At 42.3% G+C, this 7,930-nt stretch overlaps 1 protein-coding gene across 4 annotated transcripts in view; it reads right to left on the reverse strand.

The window, feature by feature from the left end:
* Positions 1 to 7,930, reverse strand: part of SAMD12 (sterile alpha motif domain containing 12) — a 184,396-nt gene that overhangs the window by 175,125 nt on the left and 1,341 nt on the right. The window lies entirely within an intron of this gene.

The raw sequence follows: 7,930 nt of genomic DNA on the forward strand, positions 1-7,930 counted from the left end.
TGGATTAAAATACAAAATAGTTGGTCATTTGTTTTGCAAACTAGTTAGTCAATAGGAAGGCTTGTACAAGTATCTACAGAGATTCTCTTGAATAGTGAGGAAGTCTGGATTTCAAGATTGTGAGTAGCACAAAATTGCATGCAAAGAGGGTGCTACAACAGATAAGAATTGTATGAAGGAAAAACAAAGAAAATCTATTGGTAGATAGAGAGGCAGAGACCTAAAATAATTTTCTCTCACAAAGAAAAGTATTCACCATATATTACAACTGTCAGTCACCAACCAACTTAGGCAAACTCCAAACCAGGTACCACTGTCGCCCTAAGGATTTTGCAGAGAAAATGGAGAGATAAAAAAGAGTAATAACACACCTGGGTATGCAATGAGTCTTCATTAGTTCCACTGATCTTGGAAGAAACTTGTCTTGCAGTCACTGATTAGGAAGTTGGATAGTCATGCTTCACCACAAGCTACATTTCTGAGACTGCCTTTTCTCAAGTCCTAAGAGTACTACTATTCAATTCTATACTCAGCAAACATTACATCAAAAGCTGTTTTTAAACACTAACGAGCCTATCCAGCACACAAAGAACAGCTCAGACACAAACAGTTTAAGTCTTTATTATGGCATCAGATGTGCACTGTCCCACACAGGCTGCACAGATCTCTGCCTTTGCCATACTCATGAAAGCTGATGTCTGCTGAACATGTGGCACAGAAATGGCTGCAATTTAGCTGTGGATCTGGGCTTTATTTCTTGTCCCATGGATGAGGCACAGTCTACAAAATGCAAAGGAAAATATCTTTATTCATCCTCACTAGCATAACTAGCTTGAAATCTGGCAGTTGACTTCTGTTCTCAGTCCTGGCTTTCTCTCAACTGCCAAAAGTTACTTCCTTTATCACTGCTCAAGGATATCCCTTCCCTTGTACACTTAACTGCAGAGTCTGGAAATGCCTTCTTTCCTTCCCCCAGTAAAATTCTTCACCTCCTACTGCTTGCTCATACCACTGTATCCTACTCACTCTAGTACCCTAGATGATTTGTGTAGCAACAAACCGTCAGCCAAGAGCATGCAGAGGACAATCTGAGAGAAAGCTTCTATTGATGTACATTACAATTCTCTTTCTTTATGTTTATGAAACAGCATTATTAAAAGTCTCTTTCTTGCTTTTACTAGGTTATTTGCAGAGAAGAAAATCAACTCAAGCAAAATCCCCTCTGGGGCAAGAAAAATTTTTTTTTTTAAAAAGAGTCACAAAGACAGGGCAGAGGGGAGCAAATGAGTGGGGGAATGGAGGGAAGTATTAACCTGAATGTTCAGCTGAAGAACAGGAGCTAGCACATCATATAGAGATGGACAGGGCTGCACTAAAGACCAACTAAAATCTACACTGTCTTCCTCACACTCTAATTTCTGTCAATCACATACTCCCTGCAAGCACATTAGATCCTGTAACTGAATGCAGGGTTCACTTCAGCCCAAGTTCAGATTCCTGCACACCTCCTTGCTTCATCTAGGAGGAGCACAAACTAGGGTGAATTCTTACTGGTTCAAATAATGAAGCTGCTCTTTAATGACAAGTTTACCTTATGCTGCACACAGAACATGAAACTGCCTCACTCCTTTTGTATTCCTTTTGCAACAGGGCACTTCTGGAGAGAGAAGGAGGATCCTGTGCAAAGGTGAGAGAACATCAAACCTTCTCAAGGCAGAAGCCACTAAGGCTGACATCTGCCAATCTAATCTGCTTCAGGTTTTCCTGAACATCTCTCTCAGATCATACTTTACCTCATTTAGAGAGGTCAGTACAGGTGTTTCCAACCCTACCTGCTGTGGAGAATCAGTATTTTCCATGATGGTATTTCTACAGTTGCAGCCTAACGCCAGGCCTCTCCTTCCCCAAATCCCATTGACTAGACAAGGCACACAGTTCCTCTTCCAGAGCAGTATCAGTTCTTATAAACTAAGAAAAAGAAAGCACATATCTTATACATCATGACCCTGCCTGTTAATATTTTTATAGCTCAGTGCCTAATTCCCCACCACCTCTCTGTTTCTGGGTTGTCCTGACCAAATTTCTGTCTCAGCTACTCAACGCAAATCAAATTCTTGTGGTGAGTGGAATTGTTCTAGACACAGGGCAGATGAGCTAGATTTTGTAATAAAAGTCATCAAGCTGGGTCAAACTAGAAGTCTAGCCCTTTATGCCACTGCTTAAAGAACAGCCTGAGAGCAGGGCATACATGAATTGATCCAGCCTTGGCACATTAAGAACAACCTCCAAGGTTAAAAGTGCACTTGGGGAACCCTTGTGTTATATGAAAACCTATTTCCTTTTTTAATTTAAAGCACAAAACCTCACAGCTTCATTGTTCTGCCTTGTGACCTACTTCCTTTTTCCACCTTCTCCACACCATTCATCAAGGCCTAAGGATTCTCTCCATGGTCATCTCTTTTCCAAGTTAAAGAATCAGAATTTTTGTAACCTGCCCATCTCTTTTCCAAGCTAAAGAATGATAGAGTCTGTAACCTTCCTTCAGAGAACACATCATGTCTCTCACTGGCTGACTGGTTTTTCTGTATTCTTTCCAGTCCTTTCCTTCTTTTAGGGTGTGGCAAGCAAAAGCTGCAGGGAGCAATACACAATTCAAGTGCAATATGCAATGATACGGAAACAAAGACCTCCCTTGCCTTGTTCAGAGCTCTCCTCATAGTTCTTGAGATCTGACTTGCTATTTTTACCAGCACCAACCAGACAGTTTCAGAAGACCTCAAAATTACTCAATTTTTTAGCCCTTTTGCCTTTGACACCTTCCAGAACTACTCCCTCTACATTCTCTGCATGTTTTGAGCAGATAATTGAGGGCTGAGCTGTTCAATTGTTAATCTGCAAGGGTAAATACCTGGATCCATTCATAGGCAACAGCTTTTATGAGAAATAACCCACAAAAGAATTGCTCAGTTTTAAACTCTGAGTATCTCTTGCCCACAGGAAGGAGCATTGTATAAGAGATCACACAGTCTGGACAAAAGGAGAGACAGTCAAGAGACAAAACAGGGCACAAGAACGTAAAGCTGTCTCAGTCAGGACAACAGAAAAAATTGGCTCCAAAACCAGGCACAGTATCCCAACAGACCCACAGACTCATTACTGAGTGAACTGAAAAGCAGCCTTTTAACAGCTCTACTGCCTCTGCAGTATTACTAGCTGTATTACTTTCAGAGACCAATGGGCTAAAGTAAAACTTACAGTGCTCTACAGATATTGCGTTCTGCACCCACCAGCAAGCCTGCACAGAAGATATTTTGGACAGAAACCTCTCCATACTTATCAGCTCAACAACCAGCACCAGCCTGCAACTCTGACACCATCCAGCTACAGTGCCTTGCTCTGAGCCTGTCCCTGCTGCTCTCCTGCCATAGCCCTTAGGACACAGCAATACTGTGAAGCACTAGAGTCTGGCTCTGAGCAGCTTGCCCTGACCTCACACACTCAGCTGTAAACAAGAAGAACAAAGATACACAACCTCCTTGGATGTTGCCTGCCATGCTTGGACATAACAGAAAAACAAAACAAAAAAACCCTCCAAAACCCCTCGAGAACAGTTCTACTTTATAGTTTCCACTTACGCAGTAAACATGAGCTCTTACAATGTCACTACAGGTTTTGTCAATACTTTACAGCAGTACATTAGGAAATGCATCCAAAGTCTAACTCTTGTCATTTGCTCACTTGCATTCCCTTCTTGGTGGAGAACGCACACAAACTTTTAGAGCATCACTCCTTCCATTTGCTTTCATATTACAACCACCCGACAAGTTTTAACCTTATGTTGGTATTCAATTGTACTGAACCAGTACATTTATATTAATCAGTGTCTTCCCTGAGCTTCTAACTCTTCCAAGTACTTTAAAGCGTAAGGTCAAACACTCAAGGAACTGTATCTAAACTGGCTGATATGAAAGTATTTCTGAGTTTCCAGAAACACTCTTATCCTACAACCAAATTTAATCCAAAGGAAACACTATGTCACATCAAGTCTATACTCGGTACCTTGATCTCTGCCTAATATGGATTTCTTTGTAAAAGCAGGTAGGGTAAAATGATCACATAACTTCCATAACACCCACCCTCCACTCAAGCTGAATACACCCAAAGACCCTCCATTGCAGGGAGATTCATTGTTGCCACAGCTTCATTTTGGGGGCCTCCAATTCCCACAATGGAGCACACCTTCTGAACTTCGGCTCACAGCCTCCCTTTCAAATGTAGCAACATAGATCAGAAAGCTCTAAGCAGTGGTTCAAAGCAGAGAAGCACACACAACCACGAAGCTGTATGCACAGTGTGGGGTGGGCAGGAGGTTGAGCTGTTGTTGAGCAAGAAATAACGGGGTAGATGTTACAGCCCAACAAGAAGGCTGCCACATGAATGTGGATAGGAGGTTTATCTTCCAGTCTGGAATCCCATGATTGCTGATGCATTTTTGCAATAAATGGTCAGAAAGTGACACACAGAACTCAAGACCAAAGGCTGATGTTCAAATCTTATGCCGCACTGTCCAATACACCTCCAGCACTGGTCTTATCCATCTCCTCTGCTATGACCCAATGTGACTGTTTCAACTGGAGAGTTGAAATGAGATGTCTCTCTCAGTCCTGCTTCCAACTGGCAGCTATTTCCAAGCCACATGACTGAATCCCTCAGGCTAAGAAATAGTTAGAAATTACTGAAGAAACCAAAAACATGATGGAAGCATGTGCTATTTTTGAATCACACGGCTCCATAGGCAAGTAAGTGTGCTGAAACACCATCTACTGGATCACATTTCCTGGAAACTTAGGTATAGAGACATACCCAGTCTGAGCTCAAAGTGGGTGTAGAAATAAGATGAAGTTGAGTAACTGAATACCTGTCAGAAGGGTTGTACTTTTGGGCACACCCTGGAACAGCATGATAGGTACCTACACTAAAAGCTGCTTCAAAGCTGTCCTCTGGGTGATCCTGAACTTGCTTTGACATTCTTGGCAGAGTTAGCATAGCACATCTATGAGCTCACCATATTTCAAGTCTCTGAAGAGACACATGGCAGAATTGAATATCCATGGAGTTGCTAGGCACTGCAGGCATTCAACCAAGGTACATCACATAGCAGTAATGCACAGGATCACACTGATAGAAGTTGGTTACAAGGTGCAAATAACTTCAGCCCTGCAGCAGTCAACCTAGATGCCACTCCACATAATGCCCTAACCTCCTTTGAGTCTTAGACTCCTTAAGGATTACCTAGGGGTAAGGTCAGTCATTGTCATTTTATGTCAGCAAGGCTCCACTCCTTAGTAAAACACACTATCCCGTAGGAAGATCCGGGGTCTCAGTAGCATAAGCCCACTACAGAAGAGCCATAGGAGACTGGAAGTTTACATAAACTTCCAGGAGGAAACCTGCAACAAATCTCTGTGGCACTTTGCAAAGCCTATACACAGCAAGAAAGGTGTTAGACCAAATTTCATTAAACACTTACCATGAAAGAACTCCATAAAATAATTAGTACTTTTCTTTGCAAAGGAATCTCAAAAACACCACAGATCAGAGCTGCAGGGGATCCAACAAAACCATGTGGGATCACCTGCATGCAGACATCATCTGATGGGTGCTGTCAGTCTCTCACCTTCCTGTGCAATAAACACTGAGGGGTGGGGGAAGAAATCAACATTTCTCTCTTTTCCCCTTTACCTCTGCTGCACAAGAGCAAACTGGAAAAAAAAAAAAAAAAGGAGAACACTGTTGCAGAGATCAAAAGCCTTTTTCTACTGGCTCTGACCTAGTTCTTTCATTCCTACTAGAAGGAGAAAAAACACTTAAAGGAACATTGTCAAAACTGTTAAGTCTAAAAATAGACTTACCTTGGCAGTGCTGCCATCTCAACGGGCTCATATTAAGGACTGCAAACTCACTTTCCTCATACACACACTCCAATCCTTTGATCAATCTGGAAGCACTGGCACTATTCAGCCCAAAGGACCTCCCAGTCCCCAAAAACTCTTTAGGGGCACTAAAGAATGGCGAAGAATTGCAGTATTCCCCAAATTCCTACTTCATATATACAAGTCTATCACTGTCAGCTATCCCATTAAAAAAGTTTGGATATTTTCCTTAAGTAAACAGATGGACATTTGTTGACATTGCTAAACCCCAGCATACCATGCTAAGACAGCTTTAAAATAACCAGATTTGTAGAAGATTTCAGCATTTTTTTAGATAAAATAAATTTTTCAAAGATTTTCCAAAAAGTATAAGCTACAAAATATTTTCACCTTAGCCACGCAGAGCATTTCTGAAAGGAAAAACAAAACAAAGACTCTGGGTTCATGGCTGAAGCTGACAAACAGGCAGTTTCCATAGAACAATAGCCCTGGTGGAGCTGGTGGGGCAGCGGATGTTGGCTCCAGTCAGGAACTCCCATGCTGCAGAATCCCTGTGCTGCAGAATCCCCGTGCTGCAGAATCCCTGCCTCCCCTGTGCCCCAGGGACCTTCCCACTCCCCCCAGCTGCATCCCAGAGCCACTCACAAGTCTGCACAAGAAGCCACTCAGCCCAACCATTCAAAGGCCTTACATCAGTCTATAAAGCAAGCCCAGGAAGTCCATCCTAGCCAGGTTCCAGATGACTACTGCAGAGACTGGAAGGCCAGACAACTTCAGTTTAAACCTTATTTCCAAGCTTCCAAAACTGTTGTACAGCAGGTTATGTTCTCAAGATCACAAGCTGCAAACCAGGAAAGCATGCTTCCAAAGAAAACAAACATATCAAACAAACAGAAAACAAAACATCCCAACTGTCTGCTCTTCCTGAGTCCAGGACTTTTTTGTACAAAAATATCTATTTAGAAGATTCAATGGCAACTCTAGACTAAAGCAGGGTCTGTGCACTGTGATGGTCGGAGTCATGAGGAACAAGTAACCTCTCAGCTTTCCAAACAGAAGCTGTAATGCCACATGTTCCTTGCCAAAAGTCACAGTTCAGGAACAGAACACAGCTCACACCTAGGGCTCCAACAAGGCAGAAGATGCATTAAGAGAAAAGCAAGCTTTCAAGCACTATCACACAAGGAAACAACATGGTTCCATGTATGGTTCCAACATAAAATGATGGGTAATAAAAGGCCTGAAATGTGAATGCAGTACAAAACACACAAAGCAGTCATGGCCACATGGCTACTTGTGCTGAAATAGTTATAGTGCTGTGTTACTGTGAGGGCAACAGAATTGTGCAAAGGCAAGAAAGTTGAGGGAGAAACAAACAAAATAGGAGGAATGCAAAATATACAGACAAAAATGCCTTTTCTGACACACCACAGCAGGATGCATCCTGGGGGAAGGAGCTAAAGAAAAAAATTCCATCTCAGGAGAAGGGAAAAGCACTGCTTCCCAAAGCTTTAGCAGAGCTTTCCTTCATTAATATTTACAAAGCTTTTAGAGATTCTCAGATGGAGGGCACTGCAGATATGACAGGAATTATTACAGACCTGAAAAGATCTAGCAAACAGACTGAGAAGGACTTCAGGTAAATAAAGTGGGATGACATGAGCGAGCACACTGAACCAGGGGTTGCTGCTGGCATATGAACCATCTGGTGCATGGCAGTCCATTTCATTTACTTACTTACCCACTACCGGGCACACATGCCCAGTTCATGTCATTATGCTTTTGCCACCGAAGTAATGCTTTTATTCAGGACCACTACCTTCCTTCTTTGTATCATTTCAGTCTTCAAAACTGCCATTTGGTAAAGCAGCCTGTGCTTAAGAAATGCCTGCCTTAGGGTGAGGCTTACACTTAGGATGAACACCTTGGGATGTTGACAGACACCTTTTGAGACAGAGGGGTCTTGTTTATCTTTATTTAAATTTGCATAGGAAGCT

The sequence above is a fragment of the Haemorhous mexicanus genome, chromosome 1, assembly GCF_027477595.1.
Source record: "Haemorhous mexicanus isolate bHaeMex1 chromosome 1, bHaeMex1.pri, whole genome shotgun sequence".
Classification (NCBI taxonomy): Eukaryota; Metazoa; Chordata; class Aves; order Passeriformes; family Fringillidae; genus Haemorhous; species Haemorhous mexicanus.